Here is a 27,769-nt window from a genome sequence, read left to right as displayed (position 1 = left end):
TGGACGCTAGGATGTGTTAGCAAGATTAGCTACAGAAGCTGTATCTGTTAATTCAAAATGAATCAGTTGTTGAACCACGAGTTATAACTTTTGGATGAATATGTTTTCCACTTTCTCTTCTCTGCTTTGACGAATGAACCATATAATAACCAAGCAAATGTATGGCGTTTCCTTTATATTCCCCTTAGTATACAAGCACAAACTTATAAAACTGACATCAGTGTAAATGACATTAATTACTGAAGTGACAATGACCTTACAATGAAAATAGATGTGTTCGAAATTGCTCTGTGGTGCAACATAAAGCCAGAAAACATATGTTTACTTACCATACAGATAGGCACTAACAGGTGAACAGTATCACTCTGATGAACAAACTGACTGCTGGCTTTTGGAAACTCAAGTTTCTTTACATGTAAAAATGGAAAAAGAGTGGGAAGGGTAATGAAAAAAAATTTTTTTATTTTATTATACAAGGAAATCATCCAGTAGAGTTGCTCATGAAAAAGAACAATACACAATGAAACAGACAGTAACAATGTGTTTGTTCACTGATTATATCTCATTCTATCCTATTGAAATTCTCTTTGTTCATGTCCAGAATGACTTTTCTGCACAGTATTGCGAAAAGTTCCTTACCACCACATACTTTTTTCAGCACTTATGACAACTTCCTAAACTTTGTCTCTCTTTTTATTCATGACCTGGAGCCATTTTTGTTTCCTCCAGCACCTATAGTTTTCCCTTACCTTTTCTTACTTTTCACCTCTTCCTTTGCCTCAATGGTACTGTAAACTTATCAGCTACAGAAACATTTTATTGTTTGTCAGTCTTTTCAGTCATTTCTGGAAAACACTATTTTGTCTCTCTTTGAACTACTTTAAGTCAAATGCTGCTTTTTAATCTGCTGAGATGATATTTCTCCCACTGTCAGCTAGTGCAAGTTTCATTTTAGGCTATTGTTTACAGTCAGAATCTTCTATATAGACAATAACTGTCTTCTAGTTGCTGCCACTTCAGTTTCACTGTTTAAGTAATTTTTTCCCTTATATTCTTTTGTCTCTAATATCCCCCCCTCCTCAAATTTTTTGCCAATTTATAAATGGCCTAGTTTTTACAGTCATATTCAAATAGTAAACATATTCTAATCAGTAATTTTTCCTTGCTATAAAACAAGAAAGGGATTGAAAGATTGTGAGAAGTAAACCAAACACATAGCAAAATGTCAACCTTGTACTATGTGAAGGTGATATAAAACACATAAAAACACTACATGCATGTAAAATTGTTAAGAGCACTGTGTCGTGTGTTGGAATAAAGCAATAAACTGTCACGTTTATGTACAGCAAACACTACTAGTGAAAACAATAAATATAGTGCAGCTGTTCTATCTTGATCTGCTTGTCTCTTTCATAAAATAAACTCTCAAATTCGCCCTTCTCTAATTCGACTAATACCTTCTTCTCCTACACACTCCATTCAAAAGTTTTTTTCATTTTCCTTGCCTTAGTGCGACAGCCCAAAGTGGAATGGTATTCGTCATGAGAAAAATTGTCCCATTACCTCAATTACAAAACAATGATAAGTGATTAATATTGCATTAGTATGAGCACATATTTATGTTTCAGATCTAAAATTTTGTAAAAAAGAAAAAAAGTTTTACAGATGTCTAAAGCGAAGGGAGAAGTGAAATGAATACAGACATTAAAGTGTAACAGCAAGGCAGAAACTCAATAGAAAATCATCACATGCAATAGAGAAGTTGGCTGCCAAGTTATACAACAAAAGCCATCCACTACAAAACAACTATTGTTAAAAATGCTAAAATGTCATTCTTTTATCAACAATAAACGATTTCATATTGTTTTAGTATTGGCTCAGTTGCAGAGTAGTTGAGCTTTTGGTCTTGAGCTGACCACAGTTTAAGTTGAGATATTGATCCAGATCTGTCTGAAGCAACAAACACCTAAGGAGTGAGTCAACTTTATAGGGTTCTTTAAAGACATGCAAAATCAGTGATAAATTCTGGTCTATGGAGTATGTTCAATTACAATTTAATGGAGTTCTGAACATTGGTAATTTTACAGAACGGTAAAGTAACCGAATTTGACTAAGATTTTAGCATTTGAACACAAGACTAAGCAAAGAATAAAAGTTGCACTAATCTTTAATGATCACATAAGGATTATAATTTTAGGAGTAACTCAGTGTGGGTCAAAGAAAGATTAAATGAAACTAGAGGAATATCCAATAGTTGTTTGATACAGTGTAGTTTGCATTGCAAATCATCGGCTGTAAAGAGCAGTGTCTGCTGGTCTTATGGTTGGATAACTCTACCATTTGCCTTTAGAGCTTGTAATACTCTCAATGCTGTGTAAGTAATAGGGACCATTCTTTAGTAGCTGGACATTTGAAGAGCCTCCTAGGAGCCTGTTTAGTCAAATTCGCTATCTTTTCTATGAATTTATGGAACAATTTAAAATAATGAAAGGAATTTTTAGTCACTCTTATTGTGTTAAATGTAACATCATTTGGATAAGTACAGTAGCTAGCAGCCAACACCTGGAAAGGATGAGTTTTGCAACCTTTAATAAAGCAGTGGTGGCAGTTCAAGTGATAGGATTGTGGGCAACACACTAGACTCAGTTTCAGTGAATGTGCTGACCAGCTGACAAATGCATTTCATTCATATAAAAGAATACTGTTTCTTATTTTTATTGTAGCTGGATTTAGTCAAAATGTTGTCGATTTCCATTCAATTTGTAACATAGTGGTAATAGAAAAAAGAATTTCATCACTATCATCACTTTGTGTGTGTGTGTGTGTGTGTGTGTGTGTGTGTGTGTGTGTGTGTGTGTGTGTGTGTGTGTGCTCAGATTGAACACTGCAGAATTTGCCTTGTCAGTAGTGTTAGCATCATGCTGGACAAGATGACCAGGACTTTACTCATAAAACTGTTTTATCAACAGCAATGGAGCTGCGGTTGTTCACAAGTATAAAAGCATTAAAGAATATGGGGAAGTCCTCTTTCTGCACCGAGGCTGAAGAACATGATTCATAAGTTCAAATTAACTGGCGATCTGGGAATAGTTCCTGGGAGAGGATAACAGGCAATTGTGCCACGAGTGGTTGAAGAAGTTACTGTTGCCTTGGCTGAGAATGTTGGACACAATGTGTGATCTTCAAGCGTGCACGAACTATGTCATGACAGCTGAATATTCCATGGTCCACCATTTGAAAAGTACTATGAAAAATTTTGAAAGAGTATCTCTAGTGTGGTTCCAGGATGTTGTGGCAACACATGATCATCCCACTGAGTAATGTTTTTAGCCTGAAACGTAAATATTGTTTGCAATTAGCAAATGGTACCATCTCATGTGGAGAATAAACTGTGTTTCTTTGAAATATTTATTTGTTATTTCACTTCTGCATGTCCTCACAAATGTTCCACAAAAGTTTAATTATAACCATCCTGTCCATTAAAAAAAAATCCAGAATCAGTTTCATTTAACTGAAAGAAGGAGATGAATATATCAAATAAATATTGATTGCAATCAAATAAATGAAAAGATTTTTTCAGAAGATATGCATGTAAAGTTAGAGGAATTTCTTCCAGGAGGTAATATTAATGATAAATTTTCAGCTATAAGTGCATAAGTATATCATCTGTAAACGAAAGAAAATACACAAGATCACATCAAAATCTATTCTATTGCAGTAGTATGGTAATACAACTGTTAATTATTCATTTATGTCATATGCCTACAGTAATTCAGTCCTAAGCATATATGATCCCTCGACTTACAAATACGAATATACATAAATTAATTATCAAAGCTAGAAGTAACCCTCCTATCAAGAGGAACATCTAAGGGATTTGTAAATAACATCTGAACTAAATCAGAGTTACCACACACAGAGAGCTAGAGGATAGTTACAAGAGTCACTGCAATATGTTCCTCCCTATCATCTTAGAATACTGTAGTACATAACATTGTGGCGTATGTCAAATGCTCTCCAACCACATTCCATTTCCAAATTAAAAAGCTAGTGTAACAATCCAGTTTGGTTATGAAAGGTGAATGCCATTTCAGTTGACATTTTTTATACTCGAGAATCAGTTCAGTAATTAAAGGAAATGAGAGCGGAGTGTGCATGTGCCCACCCACCTACACACACACACACACACACACACACACACCAGTGTAATAAAGAAGTGGTGAAAATTAGACAGATACATTGTATCAGATAACACTAGATAAGCAAAGATATCTGCAGAATAAAATCATCACAGAAATATATAGAAAATGGGAGGCGGGAAAAATCAATAGCTTAATCAAAAGGGTGGCAGAGAATGAATACTATCGAAATTGCCCTGCACTGACAATGCTGTCATTAGAAATGCAGCACAATCTCGGACTGCACAAAGATGATGAAGGAATTCTATAATGTCATTTCCAAAAGAATCATCTCGGCAGTAGCCTTAACTGATTTTGCAAAACGATGTAAAACTTGGATGGCCAGATGGGAACCTGAATCTTGTTACTCTGAGACATGCATCTGATGCATTAATCATTGTACTGTATCACTCAGTGGTGCATAATAAGAGAGAGATTGGAGACAACTTCCCCAGTAAAAAATTATAAAATGTCCGGTTAACCATCAACTTAAAATGCTCACAGTTGTCTATCTGCTCTAACAAACACGAATTTCTTTGACTCTGCTGATATGTTGTTGTCTTTTTGTATCTGGAAGACCTACAGTATTTCCTCTAATACTGCCTGTTTTGTAGTCAAAGACCTACAATATTTCCCTCTAATACTGCCTGTTCTGTTATCTGCTCAAGACATCTACCTGACACATTCACAATTATTTCACAACACTGCTACCTTTAGAGCCAGTAATGTGTGTGTAGTTTTTCCCTGTGAACAGTATACAAATTAGTCATTCCATACCAGTATTGAATGCTCAGGGTATTATGATCTTTTGAGTTTAGTTAATCTTATGAAATTCCGGTCCAATTTTTTCAAATGACATCAGATGATGTTCCCCACTTTTTCATATATCTGCACAATAATCTGTTGTACAGTTTTGAAACTTAAGTTCCTCCAGCATACAAAGTGTTCAGACGACTTATGGGAATGCAGCCAGGTGATGTGTTCTACAGTTGTGGAAGATGTCACCCAGCTGCATTCTCATAAGTTATTTGAATGTTTCACCATGAGTAGCCATATTCACGGACAGCAAATAAAATGTACCACAGCTGTAACACATGAAGAAAAGATTATCTCTGCTGCAAATTAGTAACTCTATACCAGCTCTGAAAGATACAAACAAATAATATGCCAAACTTCTCTTCACTGCTGACATAAGGTGGTGCAGGGAGCAAAGGAAGTGAGCTCCACCCAATACATACAAAGCCACAGGGAAAGGAGCTGTGCAGGGGGAGCAAGCTCCACATTCCCCGTGTAATGCTGGCACTACCCATGTGCTTTGTTGTTTGTATCGAGTTTCAGCATGAAAGTAGATGTGACACATGCAAATCACTAAAGTTATTCTGAAAAGTCACAGGTGACACTTGCAATGGGCTAAGAAATTCTTCATCACTTGCTTTGAAACAAACAAGCTACTAGTGTAACATGACATTCATGACGACTGCTATAATGCTATACCAAAGCATAGTTATTGTTAGATGTGTAGCATACACAAAACATTTCTCAAGAAACTGTTTGTGAATAGTTTTTTCCTTCTTCTGTAGATTATTCGTTTTGTTTCCTGCTTTGCTTTGAAGAGGTATGTTTAGGCATAACATTATCTAAAAACAAATTATAATACATTTCCAGGAAAAAATTTTCCATCAGCAATATTTGACTGCAAAGATGAGGAAAGCTCGTGGGATCAAACTCTTTAAAGATTTTGTGCCAGCAGCCTGCAGTTAAATCAAATCTCTCCATAGTCATTCATGGAGAGGGACAGCATGTGATACTGTTATTCATTTTCTGCCCACTGAATTGTGAGCTTCAGCTGTCATGGGGTATGTATTGTCATGTAATTACACACTCCCTTCCTTTTATCCCATACTCATCTGTAACGATGCAAAAGCAACACTTCAATGGACTCATCACTGTCACCCAAACAAACAGAAACACACTTGTCACCTCATGACAGATCGGAATACAGCAAAAGCAAAACACTTCTACTAGAACCACAGACAGCAATTCTGTTTTACTGCACTGTTCATAACACTCAGGTGGTTGAGTGCGACACTTGCACTAGAACCTTGAACTGTAGTTCTGGTTTGCAGCAATGTAATGTGACTCCATCTGGCTCCAAATAATTTCAGCCTGTGATAACCTAGAGTTTTACTGTACTGAAGATGGTAATAATTGGAGTTAGACACCCTTGTTTCATACTGCAATAATAAGTGTTATGATATTTGTGCAATGCAGATTGATTAGTTGGTTGGTTGGTTGGTTGAGGGTTAGGGACTACAATCCAGAAAAATATTTGAACTGACTTTTTTCAATTTCTTATGCATGAGGCACCTTATCTTATTTCTCTAGCCTCTCCTTGCCTAGCATGTGTTCCTATCTCCAGCTGCTTCTACATTTTTCTCTTCATTCATGCCCATCTACCTACAAAATTTCTCATAAAAATTGTTTTGTAGATGAACTACCTATTGCTTCTCAATAAATTTCTTATCACAGAGAGCTTTCAGGGAAAACAAAATAATTAATAATCTGAATCATCTACAACAGAACTTTTACAGTAATGGTATTTTGAATATCAATGAGCACCAATACGAGATTCCACAATAAAACCAAGCAACATTTCTTCATTTTCATCTGCATCACAAGCAATGCTTTCTAGATCTGACCAAAACCCATGAGGTTAAACTATATTTGTTTCTGGTGGAATAATAAAGAATTTTTGGTACAAATACTGAAGTACTTTTAAATATATGTTGTGAGTGTATTTTCTGTCATAAGAGTTTTGTTTTTCCTCACAGAATTTCACTTTAACTGTTTGTTACACTGGTTTGCTGACAAAAACTTATGAGCAATTGCTTTGTTCCGAACAGATAGATTTTACTTCAAATCCAATTTCACTACTCCATAGTTCAAGGGTCCATCATGTTGTCTGACTCTCAAATGAAACCTTCAGCTTATCACATGTACTAAAATGACTAATATTCTCAGTACAATACTTACAAAATATTGAAGATTCATCTCCACATACAATTCTTACTTTTTTCTACACCCTCCATTGACAGCTTAAGGAGTAACACCATTTTCATAGAACCATTCTTTTGTTGGTTTAAAAGATGCTTTGAACCTTCTAAAATATGAGGTAAAAAGTCTAACCCCTGAAAAAAATTTTGTGCTATAGAATTCCAAGGATCTCCTCTAGCACTCAGATGACCCAAAACAGCCTACCTGCATCGGTCTGAAGCAATTCAAAACAACAGTACATTAGCTTGGCATCAGCAAGTGTCAGTACATGTACAAAAAAGCTATCTTTTCACTTCAAACCTTGATTTTTGTGTGCAATATTGACCGCTGATGGTTTATTTTTGATCTTACAGTATATAGCTTTGTCTTTCAAGTAAGAATGATTGGTAAGAAAATGTACTTGGGCATAAAAGGCAAGAAAACTTCATACTCAATGCAGCGTTGAAGCAGTATGTCATCAAAGTGTCCAATGAATAGATATGAGGCTGAGAGCAGTTCAGAAGTATTCAGTGATCCTGCTAAGAAACTGACAGACAGCGACCAGGATTTTGATGTAAATTACAGATTGAGCATTAGAATAATAAATTTTTCTACCAGTTCAACAAGTGAAATGTAAAATGTGCAATGCTGACATCACATTGGAACAACAAAATCCTCAAGACTTAAGTTTCCCAGTAATTATTGTTTATCCAAACTGCTCAAGAGATGTTGTAGCAAGTATTAAGTTTATATAGAATGCATATGAAATCAACCATCGCATCATCCTAGCAATGCCCCTGCTTGGAGCAGGGCCAAAGCATTGTGAAGTTTTGTGCATTCATGGAAATGCAATGACAAATTTTTTCAGTCTTTCTATAATATACTAGTGGGTATGATTTTGATTGGAATGGCAACACTACAACAGGTCAGTGCTGGGATAGCACATTAATGGCAAGAGTTTTTCTAAAAGTAGCATTTTTTCATTTGTTCGTATCTGTAACACTTTTCAAAACTTCAAACATGTTTTTCTTGGAATATGATTTTTCAAATTGGCATGCAGCAAACTCCAACAATTTTCAGTCTCCAGAATGAGATTTTCACTCTGCAGCGGAGTGTGCACTGATATGAAACTTCCTGGCAGATTAAAACTGTGTGCTGGACCGAGACTCGAACTCGGGACCTTTGCCCTTCGCGGGCAAGTGCTCTACCAACTGAGCTACCCAAGCACGACTCACGCCCCATCCTCACAGCTTTACTTCTGCCAGTACCTCGTCTCCTACCTTCCAAACTTAACAGAAGCTCTCCTGCGAACCTTGCAGAACTAGCACTCCTGAAAGAAAGGATACTGCGGAGACATGGCTTAGCCACAGCCTAGGGGATGTTTCCAGAATGAGATTTTCACTCTGCAGCGGAGTGTGCACTGATATGAAACTTCCTGGCAGATTAAAACTGTGTGCCGGACTGTTCTGCAAGGTTCACAGGAGAGCTTCTGTTAAGTTTGGAAGGTAGGAAGGTAGGAGGTACTGGCAGAAGTAAAGCTGTGAGGACGGGGCGTGAGTCGTGCTTGGGTAGCTCAGTTGGTAGAGCACTTGCCCGCAAAAGGCAAAGGCCCCGAGTTCGAGTCTCGGTCCGGCATACAGTTTTAATCTGCCAGGAAGTTTCAATTTTCAGTCTTTTTATTCAAAAATTTAACCACAATTTTGAAATAACACTTCAAAGTGGAATGCCTAGATTTTTCAATTTGTTAATTTAAACAACATTTATTAAAAAAGACAAGCTGCATGTAGAGTACATAGACTTTTTTTTTTTCCTTTTTTCCAGATTCCAATTGGCACCAGTTATAGCACATGCAACAGATCACTTCAAATTCAACTGCCTCGGGAGAACTGCTGCAGTGTCGCCAGCGTCGCCATTTTGTAAGATTTTCTGACAAAAATTTTTTGGCCCCTACTTAAATATATGCTCAGTAATTGCCTCAAGTATTATTTCTTCTGCCCAAAAAAAAGTTGTCCAGAAACACTGTTTTTTTAGGCCATTACATTGTTGTTACCCTTTAAGAATTTTTTTTTTTTTTGGGGGGGGGGGGGGGGTGAGGGCTTCAGATAATTTTCTGTGTATTACACTTTTTAATACAATTTCTCCAATAACTTTTGGTCTAAAACTATCTGTTTCGAATTTCTTCATTACATATGAAAAAATTCTGACATTTTCTTTTCTATTATTCCCATTATTTTTGTTTCATTGGCTCCCCATGTACACAATCTCACAAATTACATTACCACTGTATACTAGTCCCCTGCACAAAACAGTTTCAATGTTCAGGTGTTAATAATTATTCTCCACTTTATACACTGATATTTTTACTATACTTTTTCCTATATTGTACATGTTCTTGTGCTTTTTCCCAGTGCTGTAACAGTTACAACAAACTGATGAATACATTCTTAATAATATCACTGCATTCTACAAATCTGCTCTCATTTACTCGTGTCTTGTAACTGCTAATTGATTACTCACTACTATGGCTTTTTAAGACATTCTTCTATATTCCAATGAAGTTTCACATCATTACTTTGAGATATTCACTGCTTCTTTGAAAAGCAACAAACATGTTTAACTCACTTCTATCTTATGTTTGACATACCATAACATCTAAATGTATCCATACAAGAAATTTAATTGTTAGTGAGAACAGCACTTGATGATATGAAACCATTAAGTATGAACCATGTTAACATATATTAGATTTCCTTATATTAATCACATCAACTTGATTACTTGTAGTATAAAAACAAACTGTGTTTTGCGGAGTCAGTATCATCCTAAGTCAAATATATTTGTGAGTGAATGATTTAGAGACAGCTCCTGCGTTGGAGAGAGAATGTTCCTGTCATTATGGCAAATGGAACAGTTTAGTGTGTCACACTACTAACATGCCTCCATTCCACACTTGCAGGAAAACTGTCACTGCACACGTGAAGTGCATAAAAACAACATGTGAACTGATGGGTCAAATTACAAATCGTTACACACTTATGGTAGAAAATAAGTAAGTGAATATGTGCAGGAAGAAATGCAGTCAATGACAGTCAAACACAGGAGAGACAAGATGTGCAATATCAGCTCATTTGACAGCACTGAGATCTTGGATATCCACTGATTGGTTGTGTGGGTATTGGCCTTCACATATGACTCCATGTAATGTAATGAGAGTACCTTGAGTATCATCACCAGAAAGTACTTCAGTACAGACAAAACTGTCACTGCTAAGAGCTCAATGGCAAGAGCAACAATGACTTGATGGCAAGTTGTCATTGATGATCTCAGACTGTAAGAGAACATAGGCAGGCCACAGCACTGCAACTCGCTTGTCAGTTCAATACTGGACATCAACAATCAGTACCACCTACTGACTGTGGTTTATGGAAGCCAACATCACATCATGGTATGTACACTACAGTCCATCATATCTCGCACAGCACAAGACGATACCACACTCACAGGAAAACTGTCACTCGACACGCAAAATGTATAAAAATGTCATGTGAATTGATGGGTCAAAATACAAATTGTTACACACTTATGGTAGGGAATAAGTAACTGAATATGAGCATGACACAATGCACATACTGCACGACAAGGCACCATTCAGGCAAGTGGTGGAGGATTCTCCTGTGAGAGATGTTTACAGGAATGAAATGGAGTTTTTTATATTTATGTGCTAAACAATAAAGGAAATTTCGGTCTCATGATATGCATTTGTTGGTTTATCTATACCAACCCTCAGATGACCTGCACACTCAGCAAGACAATGCACCTCCCACCTGCTGATGAACTGTGTCGGATAATCATAGGTTTGTTTAAATCGCAGGAGAGCACCAGGGAAATGTTGAAAAATCTGAACTGTCAGAAGCTTGAAGATAGATACCAAGACTGGACAGACAACATCAGACTAATTATGGCACACAAATGGGTATTCCTGTAGCTGTCTTTCCATGCTCTATGCACAGCTGGAACAGGAAGATATTGTAACAACAGCAGGCTGTACAACAGCAAGTAACTTCTGCCATGCACTTCATAGTGGTTTCCAGAGTATCTATGAAGATGTACAACAGTTTAAAAAGGCTTTGGACCTAGCTCCCACTTATCTCCATTATATGTGTGTGGTAGTTTAGCAGTCGCAGATTAAAGCTTTCGTTGTCTCAAGAAGTTCTTGATGTAAAGCATCACCATCCAGGGAAGAAAGATGTGTTATACACTACCAAGTATTTGTTGCCAATCTGGTAGCTCATGAGTGTATGTCTGTTTTGATTTGAAAAATGATTATTCACATGCGAACATCCATTTTTAATCACAATATTGCAATTAAAGGTAGCTGCCTCTAAAAGTTATGAAAAAGTTGACTTGAAATAGGTTGTGCAGGAATATCATCACTGAAATGAAAGCTGCTTCAAGCCTGTGATGAAGAGGCAACCTGTGAAGGAGCAATGAGATTAGGAGATAACTTATGGTTTTACAAACAGACTGAGCCTTTAATAAAACAAAACACAATCTACAAGAGCATCAAATGCTGGGAATGATACACTAAAGTGAGAATGTGAAATAACACAAGGAATAAGATGGAGGACAGAACACAACGAGGAGAAGGAAAAACCTTAAAAAAGTTAAATGCTATAAAAACTGCATCATCTGTAAGCAAGGTTATGAATGAAGACCATAACAAGTTCCATATTCAGGCAAAACATATTTCAGTAAATTCTATGTAGTGCTAGTCCTATACACAGTCAATAAATGGATTAAAACTTTCCATCCATTCACATGTGAATCAGTCAGTTGTTAAAACTAAAGAAACAGAGAGAAAGATGAAATATTAAATTCCATATTTAATAATGCATTATTGCACTGCACTTGTAAAGGGATGATATTGTCGATATCATCTTCAAAACACATTTTAAATAGAGTTACTGGTAACATCATGCCTGATGCATAAGTTTTACTGCATGAACAGTGACAATGTCTCAGGTAACAAACTTTTTATTTTCATTATTTTGCGGGACATTAGCAAGAAAAAAGTTTTTAATGGGTTTGAAATTAAGTGTAAAACAATTTAAGCAGCATACACCAGGAAAGTTCCCAGGAAGCATGAATGTTGTCTACTCCATATTTAATTGACATTTTGAGTGACATCTCATGACAATGATGGTAGCTGCGAGCTACTGATATCTTGCCTGTTCAACCAACTGCTGTCGCAGCATGGTGCAAGTTACAGCTACTTGCCAGATGCCTGGCAGTAATGCCAGTATGGCATAGACCAGCCAACTGAAATGGAATTTGGTGTGAGCAACAGCCACTTGCCAGTTCCAGTGCTGGTCTGGTATGAGCTACATCTCCTGCATTAGCTTTCCCATATTTCCTAATATAACATTGCTACAAAGCACCCTTTGCCATGCAACACTGGTGCAAAACACTTTCTGCCACATGCAAGTGGTACAAAGCACTCTTCGCCTCACAACATTGGTAGGTTCCACCCTCTGCACACACACAACATTGGTATGAAGCATCCTAGACCACATAACATTGGTACAGAGCACCTTCTGACACACAAAATTTTAAGAAATAGGGGAACTCTACAGGTACAGTAGACATACATAAGACAGCCCAACTGCAGCACCAGGTTGTCCGAGCTACCGCAATTCAAAGGAGATTCCATTCAAAACTACGTGGCCGTGGGACTGTTTTCACAGCAGTTGAGGAGTTTAATTCAGCATATCAAAATCCCTACAGTAGTTCCTGAGATAGCCTGAACATACAAACACAGCCATGGTGGGGTACTTAATTTTATATATGTACAGAAGATACATACAGATACTGGAAATCAAATTGCTGTTGCCCCTGGAAGCTGTTAGATGGCCAGTCTGCAAATGGGATTGGTTAGTCGGCTGACAGTTTCAGATATTTAGCAGTACAGACATATTAACATAAGATTTCCACTCAGACTAGAACTGCCTCTGTTTCTTCAAGTTATGCAAGAAATTTTGCCATATCACACTCACTGCTGATACATTATTGACACATTCCCTGTAGTTCACCCATTTCACATTAGATAATCAAGGGAAAAAAACACAAGAAATTGGTTGTGATAGCAAACTGCAATGTCTTATTATCATTAGGATCATCATCATCCATCCAAGCGTTAGGCCTCTTGAACTGTTATGGTCTCATTGGAAAGTTCTCCTGCCATCTTTTCATTGGTCGAACTTGTGATCTTACACCATTGCCGTGATAGTGTAACATGGATTTTGGGATCTCCTTCAAGCTCATTCACTGTAGATGTTTTCTCCCATCATTTTGAAAGTTTTGAATATTGCTTTTTTCATGCATTGGCCTTTTTCATAGCTGAGTCATCAATGTGTCACCAAATCCTACAATTTCTTGGTCAAAACTTGAAATCATGAATTATGCCCTTCCATTTGGTTGTTAGCCGACAGGAAGCAAGTCCAATGATGGGGCTGCCATCTTCTAGCTTCTGGACCAACTTTAGACGTTATTTCAGCCAACCTTAACACAGTGGACAGATAATGTTGATAGCAGCCTCTTCTAACTGAGAAGCAGATGCTAAATGGTGGTTTCAAGAGAGTTCCTCTGCACTGTCTAGTAACTATTCTGGAAATTACTGTTTATCTTAGATTAATGGCATTTGAGACATACATAACAGCCCTTTGCATTAATATGAAAACAAAAACGGATGGTGCTAGTCTTTTTGATTAGTGTGTCCTCTTGTACTCTCCAAATTATATTAATATTTTCTGAAGTACCTTTTTACTCATTAGTTCCCTGTATTCTGAAAAGTAGAACAGATCATCAACTACCTTAAAAATGTACATGCCGAACAAGAGCACCTACAACATGCATTTTCTGGTATCTACAATCAAATTTAGCTCCTAGAACTTGTATGGACATCAATTTCCTGCATGCACAAGGAAAAGTGTTCATGCTTAAAAAAACAATCAGCATTTATATGAGAATTAAATAAAAAACAAGTAAGAAATAATATTATCTAAAAAAGCTTGTGACTGAACTCAATATATAAAAAATTCAATCAATTTCCATATAATGAAATAATGAGGTGTGCAATTGTGATATTACCACACTCAACAAACTAAAAAATGTGAGAGGTTCACCTAGCAACACTATTCATCAAAGTGCCTTATTCCAGGATAGTCTTAACTCAAAAGCAAGGTGCCATAAATACTTTCCTGACATTTATACCCCTATAATACATCTCCTGGCAAGCTTAACTCCTTCTTCCACAAAACTAATATTAAGATTAACAAGAATAGAAGACCTATACCAAAAGACCACCAGGGAGAATGACCTAGCATGTTTCATCATGAACATCTGGAGGAAAAGGTCCTTGTGTGTGGTCTGTTCACAAGAATGGAGGATGAGCATTTCTGCAAAGACAGATTCAAGCAAAAATGTGGCAAAGACATATGCTCTAGTTTGACATCTGCACCCTTCATTGTAGGAATAATAAGTAAAACTCTTGGAAACACACTGACTTTATAGCACATCACAAGAGGACAATTAACTTCAAAGCAGCGGTAAACAAAATTAAGCAGCCTACAAGGTTCAGTATTCCATTCATTTATGTTTTTAATATGTACAAAAGATCTACCACAAATGAAAAATGGTCTTTTACAAATTGCATTCTCTGCTGATGACACAAAGATACTAACAAAATGTCCAAACTCAGCTACACCACACACAAAGTAGTGGGAACGATAAACGGATGGCTCAATGGGGCTACGTTCCCTACAATACCGGGTGTACATAAAGTCTGGGAACACTTTCAATTATTTTTTGCCTAAGAACCAAATATTGTACAGATCCACTAGGACAAAATGCAATATTTGTCATTTTGAAGAGAAACCCTGAAAGTTTGTTTTCATGTGTACCGCCACAGCATGCTACAGCTGTTCAACAGATGTTTAGAACCAAGTACGGTAAGAAGCCACCGATAAGGGAGGCCATTTACCACTGGCACAACAAATTCGTTACAGCGGGTTGCTTGTGCCTGGCAAAGAGAAGAGGATGTCCCAGTGTAAGTGAATTGAATGTGGAGCGCATATGAGAGACATTCATACACGTCTTCTGGGTCACTCATGGTTCACATATCGAATGTTGTAAAAAAACTTTCAGAATTTCTTTTCAAAATGCAATATGTATGACATCTGTACAATGTTTAGTTCTTGTGCAATAAATAACTGAAAGATGATAAAATCAGTTTAAAAAAGGAGGCGGGGGATAATAAGTAGTATTGCTGTGTCCCCACTTACATTAAAAAAAAACTACTTTGGATACAATACTGAAGGTTTTGAAGATTTATTTTCACTACAGAGTAGGGGTATTAAAGTGTGACTGGACTACTACAATATGTTTTGTTGGGCATTTTACATTGGAACACTGATCCTTTAACAGCATTCCTATATAATTGGAACACAATTCTGCCTTCTATCTTACGCAATTGTAATGCTCTTAGAATGCTTTCTCAGTGGTGAATTCCAACTCCCTCAACATTTTTTTTTTTTTTTTCTGAATTTCATCAATACCTTTTAAATGAGTAAAGAGTTCAGCTGCAACTGTATAAATCCATTTTGTTAAATGACGAAACTGCATAACAGTTTTAGAACACTTACAGTTCCACCATCTGGTGCAAATTGTAATAATGGAAACATTCTGTTATACGACAATTTGAGGAGATCCATAGGTCCGAAATGTCAGATAATGTACTATGTGGCTAAAATTTCTAAAATCAATTAAAACAAATTAAAAGAGAGACCAGGACATTAGTTACAAATAAAATAACTTAACCACCTGATGTCATCCTCACCCCCATTTTGTCACGGAGCCAAAGGTTGCATGTCAAAACCAAAACAAAAAAGGACCGAGGGGGGGGAAAAAAAAAAAGAAAGAAAGAAAACCCAACAGACATCACGACCAGACACCATAAATCACTATAATCTTGAGGGAGAGGAGAGAAATCACATATTTACATAAATTTCATGAAAACTGTTCCACCTGTGCTGCACAACAAGAAAACTACGTAAATACTACTCATGAGCACTAAAGCTGCACACGACAGGCATGGTATGAATCAAATATGTGGTTGGTGAACTGTTTAAACTGGAAAAATGGGAGTTAACAGCAAAAAGGACATGAAGCCATCACAACATTAAGAGGGAAGGGGAACTTTACATTTAAAAAATAACGAAAAATATTATGTTATATGGACACCTTAGCCTGCCTGAACAGTATCATAGTTAACAAAAACATTTCTGTGATACAGGTCAGTGTGTTCATTAGTTATATTGAGAGGATGGGAATGAAGAAATCTTAAGCTTTGAATTACTATAGTGGTGGTTCCATCTCCTTTCTGCTATTACTTTTCACTTCCCAGTTTAAAAAGTTTACCAATCCCATATCTGTTTGATACCATGCTGCTGCTATTGGTCGCATGCACCTCAGTGCTCACAGATAGTATTTACTATTACATAGTTTCAATGTTTGTGTTCCCTGTTGCACAGTAAAGGGGGAATGGTTTTTATGGAACGTATGTTAGCAATTCCACACAGCATATGATTTCCCTTCCCTCCCCTCCCCCTGCCCCCTCCCACACTTTCATTGCATTTTACATGTTTCAAGAAGAAATGGTCTAGTGTGTTTTGGTCTCTTGCCATGATGTACATTTTTTCATATTTTTCTAGGTCCCTTTCATCTTTTTGACATGTAACCTTTGGCTCCTTGACAACATGGGGGTTAGGATGACCTCAGATGGTTCACTGTTTTTATTTTTAAGTAACATCCTTATTCCCTCCTTTAATTTATTTTAATTCATTTTAGAAATTTTAGCTGCATTGTACCTTGTCTGAACTTTCAGACTTGAGGATCCCTTTCCACTGTTGTGTAATACAACATTTTCATTATTACAATTTGCACCACATGATGGAAATGTAAGTGTTCCCACTGTGTACACAATAAAAGATTGTAGATTAAGAACTGTTGTGGGGTTTCTTCATTTAAAACATGGACTTATAAATGAGGTTGAAAAAAAAGTTTTTAAGCATAGGCTGAATTAAATATTAAGAAATGGTTGAACAACGGAAAAAAACAGATATCTGTTATTCCCTCAAGAAATAGTGAACCAGTCATCTGGTTTCAAATGATGCAGCTGGGTTTTTCAAAGTCATCCTGTTCTCAATGTTACAAAAATGAAAACAAAATTTTATGACAAACTTTACTCACACATCTAGCAGATCATGCAACTGTACCTTCTCATAAAATATGAATGACATCCCCCTGATGATTTGGTGACTGATCCAACCCATTTTCATCACTCTACAGCAAACATGAAACCACCATTATCAAATTCTCAGTTGTTTCATCTATGGTCATAACATTAACAACTAAATTTTCAGTATCTTATAGCCTGGAAAATGGTGTCTTAACAGTCTTCCACACTACCCCCCTCTTAATGCCATACAACAAACCACAATATATTTGAACTAGATTTTTATTTAGTCTGAAATCCTATGCTGTTACACATTCTGCCAGCAACTTCTCAGAGTTATTTTTGAAATTCATAACTCTCTTAATTTTCATAGCATTCTTCTGTAAGTGGTGGATGGTAGGTGCAATTAATAATACTGCAATACGTTTGAAATGCTAAAATCACTCACTGCTTTGGATGCAACTTATGTACAGGGTACATACAGCTGCATGTATATTATGGAACACCTAGGGTTAATGTCCACACTAATGCAAAAGAATGGATGGCTGGTGCAATTAATAATGCTGCAATATGTTTGAAATGCTAAAATCACTCACTGCTTTGGATGCAACTTACGTACAGGGTACATACAGCTGCATGTATATTATGGAACACCTAGGGTTAATGTCCACACTAATGCAAAAGAAAACTTGGTGTTCAAACTGTATGTCTGATGTATCACGTTAACTGCTTCATGTAAAGTATGTTCCATGATACATGGTACTTAATTAGTAATGAAACAGTATTGAAAAAGAGTTAATGAAACCACATAAAATTACCTAGGTATATGCTTAAAGCAATAGAAAAAAACACACTACTTCACTGAGCTGAGTGCAGACAGAAGCATGGACTAAGTATCACATCGTTGTTGCTGTTGTAGTTCTCTGTCTGAAGACTGTTCTGATGCAGTTCTCCATGCTACACTAGCCTGTGCAAGGCTCTATCTCCAAATAACTACTGCAACCTACATCCTGCTGAATCTCCTTACTGTATTCATCTATTGCTCTCCCTCTTTGATATTTACCCCTCACACTTCCCTCCAGTACTAAATTAGTGATCCCTTGATGTCTCAGAGTGTATTCTATCAACCGATCCCTTCTCTCAGTCAAGTTGTACCATAAATTTCTTTTCTCCACAATTCTATTCAGTACATCTTCATTAGTTACACGATCTACCCAACTATCTTTCAAAAGCTTCTATTCTCTTCTTGTCTCAACAGTTTACTGTCCATGTTTCACTTCCATACATGGCTAAACTCCATACAAATACCTTCAGAAAATACTTCCTAGCACTTAAATCTATATTCGATATTAACAAAATCCTCTTCAGAAGCACTTTTCTTGCCACTGCCAGTCTACATTTTAAATCCTTTCTACTTCAGCCATCATCATTTATTTTGCTGCCCAAATAGCAAAAATCATCTACTATTCTAAGTGTCTCATTTCTTAATGTAATAGTCTCAACGGCACCTGATTTAATGCTACTACATTCCATTAACCTTGTTTTGCTTTTGTTGATATTCACCTTATATCCTTTCAGGTCATTGGTCATTCCATTCAACTGATTTGCTCACTACATAGATTGAATAATACTGGGTGAATAACATTGGGGATAGGCTACAACCTTGTCTCACTCCCTTCTCAACCACTGCTTCCCTTTCAAGCCATTTGACTCTTGTAACTGTCACCTGGTTTCTGTACAAGTTGTAAATAACCTTTCACTTCCCATATTCTACCCTTGCTACCTTTAGAGTTTCAAAGAATATTCCAGTCAAAAATGTCAAAACTTTCTCTAAGTCTACAAATGCAGGTCAGCTTCTACCAGTTTCCCCATTCTTCCACAATTTATTAAACAGATATTTCAGTAATATTCACACCTGTCAGTACCTGCTTTCTTTAGAACTAGAACTGCTACAGTCTTCTTGAAGTCTGAGGGTATTTCACCTGTCACATACACCTTGCACACCAGATGGGATAGTTTTTTCACAGCTGGCTCTGCCTAGGATATCAATAGTTCTAAAGGAATGTCGTTTACTCCAGGGGCTTTTTCGATTTAGGTTTTTCAGAGCTCTGTCAAATTCATGGTACATTATATAATTTTGCCATGTGAATTATTATTTGGCAGGTGTTTCCCAACCAATATGTTTAGCATGCATCGTTAGTATGTCCCTCATGACAGATTGGTCAACTACTACACATACAGGGTGATGCACAAGTAGTTCACTACCAAACTCATTTCTTCATAAAATTTTTAGTAAATATTCACTTGATGGACATTAACAACACTGAAGTTTAGGTTTCCTGAAGAATATCCTCTTATAATTTATGTACACTACTTTTTGGTGACCTGTATCTCAGCATCCAGTGAAGCACTTGCATGTTCATTTTACATAACTAACAAAAGAACAGTCCAACTTGTCATACTGAAACCAAGATTCTTTTTTTCCTAGCAGTCAAGTTTTAAAAAATCCTGTGTGCAGAATTTTAACTGCTAATATGTGAAATGGAATGGAAGCCACTATTTAAGAAAAAGAATTTAACATAGCTCTCACATTTTTCACACTTTGAATGGGTTGGTGTACAATGCAGAATTCCCGTACTATGTGACAGAGAGATCACTTCACTAAATATTCACAGGACAATCTAACTTTAATTTTATCCATATAATTGCTTTCAAATTGGTAAGTAGTAATCATAAATACATGATTTCCAAAATGCTAACTTTATCTTTGTAACAATTCCAAAATAGTAAAATATTGATACATGACTTCTAACACAATTTTTTGTGCAACATTAACATTTAAGTATGGATGAGAGTTGACAAGTATATAAGCTGCAGAGAGATTTAATATTTTTACAGGAAATTGGGATGGAATTAGGAATGAAGGCAACCTAATATTGCTAAATTTTGAGGAGTGCCCTGCATATTTATTAAGATTCTGAAACTGAGGGGAGGTAAGCTGATAGTGTACTTGTGACTTCAACTTAAGAATATTGTCACCTTGGTAAATTGAAAATGGTAGTAACCTATCCATAATAATTTTCTAAGTTAATATTCTGTATTGTGCTTTCCACTAATGGAAAAATTGTTGGTCTAATAAAAACCATTCCATTTTTGATCTAATGGTTGAAATACATTCATCATACAATGTGAAAGTATCTACACTTCTCCACTAGGGTGAGTTTGAAATGAAACTGATAATAAATCAGAATTTTTATGACTTGTCCTGGAATCTAGAAGAGCAAACTCTCTCTCTCTCTCTCTCTCTCTCTCTCTCTCTCTCTCTCTCTCTCTCTCTCTCTCTCTCTCTCTCTCTCTCTCTCTCTCTCTCTCCCCCCCCTCCCTCCCTCTGTGTGTGTGTGTGTGTGTGTGTGTGTGTGTGTGTGTGTGGGTGCGCGCGCGCGTCAGTTTCTGTTGCAGACATAGCTGATAATCAAAAATGGCACTCTCACTTGAAGCCTCGTGAGCATATTAGATTTTGTTTCTTCAAACATACTTGTTTTGAAGTCTTCAATGTTGAGTATTTCAGCTGTTCCTACTATATATGTGGAACACTTAAATCAGTGGTCGTCAAACTGCAGCACAGGGGCTGCATGCAGCCAAAATCAAGTGTTTGCGCGGCCTGCGGTTCTCAATTGTATTTTATAATAATAAGCTTGTAGTAACTAAGAGCAGGATCCAAAAACATCAACCAACATTAAGAACTTCTTAAGATTGAATTTTTCTTGCTCAGTAGTAAAGCAGCCATTTAAATCAAGTGTATTATGTTCAGCTGCATGTTGTGCCACAGGGTGGTCTACTTTGGTCCTGGCCATAGTTTGGCAGTGGCCATTTATCCTGGTGGACAACTGGTCAGTAGTCATACCAATACAAAAAGATGTGCAATGATTGTAGCAGAGCTGGTAAATGACATGGCTGCTTTCACACGTGGCCTGGACCCTGATGGGGTAGGATAAACTTGTGACAGGGCTGGAATAGGAAATGCTGGGTGGGTTGATTGGGCAAGATTTGGACCTGAGTCTTCCATACCGATATGATCTTTGTGGCAAGGGATTGGGATTGGGAGTGGCATAGGAATGGCTAGGATGTTGTCGAGATTGGGTGGGTCATGGAAGGAAGAGTGGGAAGTGTCTCAGGTAGGATGCCCCCCATTTCAAGGCACGATGATAGGTAATCAAAGACCTGGCAAAGGATGTGGTTCAGTTGTTTCAGTGTGGGGTGATCCTGGGTGACAAAAGGGACACCCTTTGTGGCCGGTTTTTGGGGTTGGTGGGAGGATTGGGGTTGTGAGGGGAAATGGCATGGGACATCTGCTTGCGGACTAGGTCTGGAGGATAGTGCCTGTCTGTGAAGGCCTTAGTGAGCCCCTCAGCATACTGAGCAAGGGAGTTTTTGACACTACAGGTACGCCACCCCTGCATAACCAAGCCATGTTGGACGCATTTCTTTGTGTGAAAGGGATGACAGCTGTCAAAAAGCAGGTACTGTTGGTTGTTGGTGGGTTTAATGCATACAGAGTTGTAGATAGAGCCCTCAGAGAGGAGGAAGTCTATGTCTAGAAAGATGGCACACTGGTTTGCGGAAAACCACGTGAAGTGCATGGGAGAGAAGGTGATGAGGTTGTGAAGGAATGAAGTTAGATTGTCTTGGCCCTTGGTCCAGATCATGAAGGTATCATCAATTAATCTGACGCAGCCTAGGGGTTTGGCATTTTGGCAGGCTAGTGCCATGAAAAGGTTGGCAAAGAAGACTGCCATGAAGGTGCCCATGGCTGTGCCGCAGATTTTTTTATATACCAAGCCTTCAAATGAGAAGTAGTTGTGGGTTAGGATAAATTTAGTAGGATGTATGAGGAATGAGGTAGTGGGTTTGGAGTCTGTAGGATGTTGGGAAAGGTAGTGTTCAATAGCATTAAGACCATGAACATGAGGGATGTTGATGTATGGGGAGGTGGCATCAACAGTGACCGGTAGGGATCCAGGAGGTAAAGGGGTGGAAATGGTGGAGAGTCGGTGAAAGTAGAGGTTGGTGTCTTTGATGACACTCCACCATCCCCACCCCTTCATCTCCTGAATCCCTACTCTTCACTGTTGATGCCACCTCCCCATACATCAACATCCCTCATGCTCATGGTCTTACCAATACTGAAAACTATCTTTCTCAACATCCTTCAGACTCCAAACCCACAGCCTCATTCCTCATACATCTTACTATCTTTATCCTAACCCACAACTACTTCTCATTTGAAGTGAAGGTATATAAACAAATCCGCGGCACAGCCATAGGCACCCACATGGCAGTCTTCTATGCCAACCTTTTTATGGGCCATCTAGAGGAGATCTCCCCAGCCTCCCAAAACATCAAACCCCTAGTCTGTGTCAAGTTCATTGAGGGTACCTTCATGATCTGGACCCAGGGCCAAGACAACCTAACTTCGTTCTTTCAAAACCTCATCACCTTCTCCCCCATGCACTTAATATAGTTTTCCTTAACCCAGCATCCCATCTTTCCAGATGTTGACTTCCTCCTCTGTGATGGCTCCATCTACACCTCTGGATATATTAAACCCACCAACCACCAACAGTACCTGCATTTTGACAGCTGTCATCCCTTTCACAGAAAAAGATCTCTCCCACATGGCCTGGCTACCCAGGGACGGCGTATCTGCAGTGACAAAAACTCCCTTGCTCAGTGTGCTGAGGGGCTCACCAAGGCCTTCACAGACAGGCACTATCCTCCAGACCTAGACCGCACACAGATCTCCCATGCCATTTCCCCTCACAACCTCAGTCCTCCCACCACCCCCAAAAACCAACCACAAAGGAATGTCCTCTTCATCAGCCAGTACCACCCCACACTGTAACAACTAAACCACATCTTTTGCCACGGCTTTGATTACCTGGGCTTTCATTACCTATAACCATGCTCTGGAATGAAGGACATGCTACCCGAGATATTTCCCACCCCTCCTAAAGTGGTGTTCCATCACGCACATAACCTCCATAACATCCTAGTCCATTCCCATGCTACTCCCAATACCAACCCCTTGCCACAAGGATCATATCCCTGCGGCGGACCCAGGTGCCAAACCTGCCCAATCCACCCACCCATCACTTCCTAATCCAGTCCTGTCACAGGTTTATCTTACCGCATCAGGGTCCAGGCCACCTCTGAGAGCAGCAATGTCGTTTACCAGCTCTGCTACAACCATTGCACAGCTTTTTATATTCATATGACTAGCAACCAGCTGTCCACCAGGATGAACGACCACTGCCAAACTGTGGCCAAAAGCAAAGTAGGCCACCCTGTGGCACAACATGCAGCTGAACATCACACACTTGATTTCAATGGTTGCTTCACTACCCGAGCCATCTGGATCCTTCCCTCCACCACCAGCTTTTCTGAACTGTGCAGATGGGAGTTATCTTTACAACACATTCTCCACTCCCGTAATTATCCAGGCCTCAACCTACAGTAACATACTGTCCTCATACCATCCACCCAACAGTTCTCACCCTCAGTTGGCAGTCCAGTCGCTGCAAATTTCACCAGACACATCTTCAAAAGTGGTAAATGTTTGTACCAAGTAATACGACGTGAAATTAAGGCTGTTGTATTACAGCATTTGTGATGGTGTCTCGTATTGGTATCATTTTATTAATTAATATAAGATACTAATGTATATCAATAGTAATATTGGTAGGGGAAGCTGTGGTAAACTGGCCAGGGCAGGAACAGTGACTCCTGTCTACTTTTTGCCCTGAATAGCGCTGCTGCCTGCTGAGAAGTGCTCAGACTAGTACTGGTATAAATCACTGACGCTGTCAATGAGACTGACAGAGGAAGCTTTTTCCGTTATTGTTTAGTAAAAACTTTGTTTTTGAGTCGTTTGATGCAAGATAAATCATTTATACTATGCTATATCACATGACTCCAGGCATCTCCTAGCCAAGTACAAGGAATTATGCCAAAAGGACCCCTTCAGTCAAGAAACAATAGCATGTGGTACAACATTTATGGAAATGCTAAGTGAAGCTCGACAAAATAGATGGATGGAGACCCTGGAGAGGATGGATATGACACATAGCAACAAAATAGCCTGGAATCTTATTAAAAAAACTTGACGAAGACCCAATTGGTCCCAAACACTCTGCCACAGTAACACCTAACCAAGTGGCTCATCACCTGCTCCTGAATGGAAAGACAAATACAAAACAACAGAAAGTAAAAAATTAACAGGACTTGAGAATCAGTGTTAAAACTGTTTACAATGAAGAAATTCAACAAGGGTCTTTTCATATGAAAAGCACCAAAGCAGCTGGGTTGGACGACATGTGCATGGAGCAGATCAAATGCTTTGGACTGAACAAAAAGAACTGGATCTTGCAACTTTTCAGTCAATCTTGCGAAACATGTAACATCCCCAAGATGTGGAGGAAGGTAAGGATAGTGGCACTCTTGAAACCCGGGGACGCACCTGATTCACCAAAGAACTATTGCTCAATATCTCTTCTGTGTCCTCTTTATAAACTGTGTGCGAGACTTATTTTAAATTGTGTGACAGACTCTATTGAGATGAAACTTAGTCCTCAACAAGCTGTTGTTGGATCTGGAAAACATGTACTAGCCAAATTCTGTGTTTGACTGAACACATCGAGGAAGGATATGAAAATAAAAAGATAACAGGGCTAGCCCTGGTTGACCTTTGTTCTGCATACGATAGAATTACCCACAGGCTGCTGCTCCAGAAGCTCTATAATGAACTAAGAGACTATCAATTTGTTAAGATTATTGAATCCCTATTACAAAATAGACAATTTTATGTTGTCCTCAATGGGAAAAAAGAGCAGATGGAGAAACCAGAAAAACGGTTTAGCCCAAGGAAGCGTTTTGGCACCCTCACTATTTAATCTGAACAACAATGACCAACGGATGCCTAAGCATACAAACATTTCTTGTATGCGGATGATCTGCCAATTACAGCACAGGGGAGGACCTTTGAGGATGTAGAACAGAAGCTGGAGAAAGCTCTTAGAGAAATGTCAGAGTATTATAAAAACAACTTTCTTAAGCCAAACCCGTCCAAAACACAAGTCACTGCCTTCCACCTTTGATCCTGACAAGCTAAGCGTAAACTTAACGTCTCTTGGTATAATATGACCGACAAACCAAATTACCTGGGCGTGGTGCACGATAGATCTGTGACATACAAGTACCATTGTGAAAAAACGTGACAAAAGGTAACTGCCAGAAATAATATTCTGCAGAAACTAGTTAACAGCAAATGGGGTGCTAAACCTTCCATATTAAGAACCACTGCACAAGTCTCACGCTTCTCAACAGCCAAATACGCTTGCCCAATATGGTCCAGATTAATCCATGCAAAGAAGGTTGACATATGTCTCAATGAAACGTGTCGATTAACAACAGGATGCTTGAAACCTACTCCCTACCAAAACTATATAGAGCTGCTGGGTTTGCGAATTCCAACTCTCGGAGAACATCACACGAATTCACAGAGAGGTTCAGACAAACTATTGATGATAGGCATCGCCTTTTTGGCAGTGAGTATAAACCAGGGTGATTAAAATCCCATAAAAGGTTCTTAGCCACGATAATAGAAGTACCACCAGCTCATTACCCACATGCATAGGAAGTGCCCAGCGGATTCAGCACAAACTGGAAGACATGGAGGACACTGAACAAAATAAGGCCACGGGTGGCCCCAGTGAAGACAAATATGATTAGGTGGGGTCTTGGAACAACAGATGATAAGTGACTGTGGTGCTGTGCATGGTACGGAGCATCTGCTCGCCTGCCCAATCTGCCCTTATTGATGCAACCCTGATGATTTAAAGCTGGACAAGAAAGAAACCTTGGACATTGCCCTATACTGGGCTAAAAGATTGTGACCTGGTTTCCAGACACAAAAAAGTAAAAAGTAAGACCTGATCAAATGCTCTACACTCGCCATAACAAGAGCTAGTGACATCCTGAGATACCGATCTCTTAGTTGCATTTGTCAAACCATATCCATTTTCCTAAGATTTTTTGCGAACTTCCAAAATGTACAAGCAGCTGAAATTTAGCAAGTGGATTGTAAGTGATATTAAATACAACTGACAAAAAAATCTACAGCAGGTTTTCCCATGACAGTCAGTCGATTTCCTTGTGAGCTGAAATGAGTAGTGCTGTGTGAAAAAGGATGTAAATTGCAACACACAGTAACTACAGTGTGCCTTTAAAGAAAAGACTGCATTTTCTTGGAAAATTGTCAAAGGAGGATAAAATAAGAATAGACATTTTTTATAGGTGAGCAAAAAGTATGATAATTTTAAAGACTCTTGGATGTAAATTGGAACTGTGAAGGCTACAGGTAGCAGAAAAGCAGAAAGAACAATTAGTATGCCTGAGTGAGAGAGAGAGAGACAGACAGACAGAATAAAGATGGGCAAGTAAGGCAACAACATTATAAGACAAACTTGCATAGTAATATAATAATGTCTCAGTCAGAATTCCCTTCTCAGTTTCCCGGGAGACCTTTCCTAACCCAGAGTTTTCTACTTAACCCCAGATTAGTCTCTCTAGTCTCATTTCCTCCAACATCTTCATCCATGTTGCCAAATAAAGGAATCTGCATGATTTTTAGTTCACTTTTCTCTCTCCCAGGGGCTATTTGGCAGTGAGATTGGCACTGTTTTTGTAGGACAGAAAGTAATTACTACTTCACTCCATGAGTGCTGGTGTATGTTTAACTATCAATAGAAGTACAGACATCATTTAAGTGTGCCCATTGTTCTACACAAAACAGCTTTGCAAAAGACAGACATCCATAGAGGATGGAAAATATTTCTCTTTACTAATCAATGAACATTTTAACATATTTTTTGGGTTTCTGTGGAAATAAGTGTCAGATAGAATGAAGTGCATCAGTTATACATGTCATGTATACAAATTTTATCTATGACAATGAGCTGTCAGCGATAAACTTGATATGAAAATCTTCATGAAATAAAACAGTCTTGGTTGTAAACTTTTTCATCTATTGTCAATAAATAGATAAAACAATTTGCAACCAAGACTGTCTTATTTCAATAAATTCATAATTGCTTGTTGTATTGGACACCTAGCACAGAATGAAGCCACTTTTACTGGATATGAAAACTTGGTAAGTTAGAAGTGGGTGAGAGAATGATCAGTAAGTCACGGAAGGAGACACTGGGATGTA

The 27,769-nt window shown here is 38.2% G+C and overlaps 1 protein-coding gene and 1 non-coding gene across 2 annotated transcripts in view; one reads left to right on the top strand and one right to left on the bottom strand.

Annotated features, from left to right (window-relative positions):
* Window positions 1-27,769, bottom strand: part of LOC124774947 (FERM, ARHGEF and pleckstrin domain-containing protein 1) — a 754,047-nt gene that overhangs the window by 166,432 nt on the left and 559,846 nt on the right. The window lies entirely within an intron of this gene.
* Trnal-caa lies at window positions 8,773-8,847 on the top strand. Its single transcript has one exon. It is a non-coding gene; the product is annotated as a tRNA-Leu (tRNA).

The sequence above is a fragment of the Schistocerca piceifrons genome, chromosome 2 (assembly GCF_021461385.2).
Source record: "Schistocerca piceifrons isolate TAMUIC-IGC-003096 chromosome 2, iqSchPice1.1, whole genome shotgun sequence".
NCBI classification, from domain to species: domain Eukaryota; kingdom Metazoa; phylum Arthropoda; class Insecta; order Orthoptera; family Acrididae; genus Schistocerca; species Schistocerca piceifrons.
The sequence above is the reverse complement of the archived record's forward strand: the minus strand, read 5'-3'. Positions and strand labels throughout refer to the sequence as shown.